The sequence below is a fragment of the Wasmannia auropunctata genome, unplaced genomic scaffold, assembly GCF_000956235.1.
Source record: "Wasmannia auropunctata unplaced genomic scaffold, wasmannia.A_1.0 LD336101.1, whole genome shotgun sequence".
Classification (NCBI taxonomy): Eukaryota; Metazoa; Arthropoda; class Insecta; order Hymenoptera; family Formicidae; genus Wasmannia; species Wasmannia auropunctata.
In genome coordinates, this window is record NW_012026789.1 from 1,231,500 (window position 1) to 1,232,526 (window position 1,027).

Genomic DNA, 1,027 nt, shown 5'->3' on the forward strand with positions numbered 1-1,027 from the left:
CAAGCAGAAGACGGCATACGAGATGCCTAAGTGACTGGAGTTCAGACGTGTGCCTTCCGACTCGTTTCCACCATTCAAACGTCGAATCTCGACGTGCGAAGCGCGGAACGCCGGATCCGAGCGCCCGCGACGTTCCCACCGCTCAAACGTCGATTCTCGCCGTTTGAAGCTCGGAAACGTCGTATCCTTGCGTTCGCGGCGTTCACCATTCAAACGTCGAATCTCGACGTGCGAAGCGCGGAACCGCCGGATCCGAGCGCCCGCGACGTTCCCACCGCTCAAACGTCGATTCTCGCCGTTTGAACGCTCCGGAAACGTCGTATCCCCTGTGTGCCTTGTCGACTCAGTTCACCATTCAAACGTCGAATCTCGACGTGCGAAGCGCGGAACCGCCGGATCCGAGCGCCACGTTCCCACCGCTCAAACGTCGATTCTCGCCGTTTGAAGCGGAAACGTCGTATCCTTGCGTTCGCGCGTTTCACCATTCAAACGTCGAATCTCGACGTGCGAAGCGCAACCGCCGGATCCGAGCGCCCGCGACGTTCCCACCGCTCAAACGTCGATTCTCGCCGTTTGAAGCGGAAACGTCGTATCCTTGCGTTCGCGGCGTTTCACCATTCAAACGTCGAATCTCGACGTGCGAAGCGCGGAACCGCCGGATCCGAGCGCCCGCGACGTTCCCACCGCTCAAACGTCGATTCTCGCCGTTTGAAGCTCGGAAACGTCGTATCCTTGCGTTCGCGGCGTTTCCACCATTCAAACGTCGAATCTCGACGTGCGAAGCGCGGAACCGCCGGATCCGAGCGCCCGCGACGTTCCCACCGCTCAAACGTCGATTCTCGCCGTTTGAAGCTCGGAAACGTCGTATCCTTGCGTTCGCGGCGTTTCCACCAACTGAGTCGACAAGGCACACAGGGGATACCGCCGGATCCGAGCGCCCGCGACGTTCCCACCGCTCAAACGTCGATTCTCGCCGTTTGAAGCTCGGAAACGTCGTATCCTTGCGTTCGCGGCGTTTCCACCATTA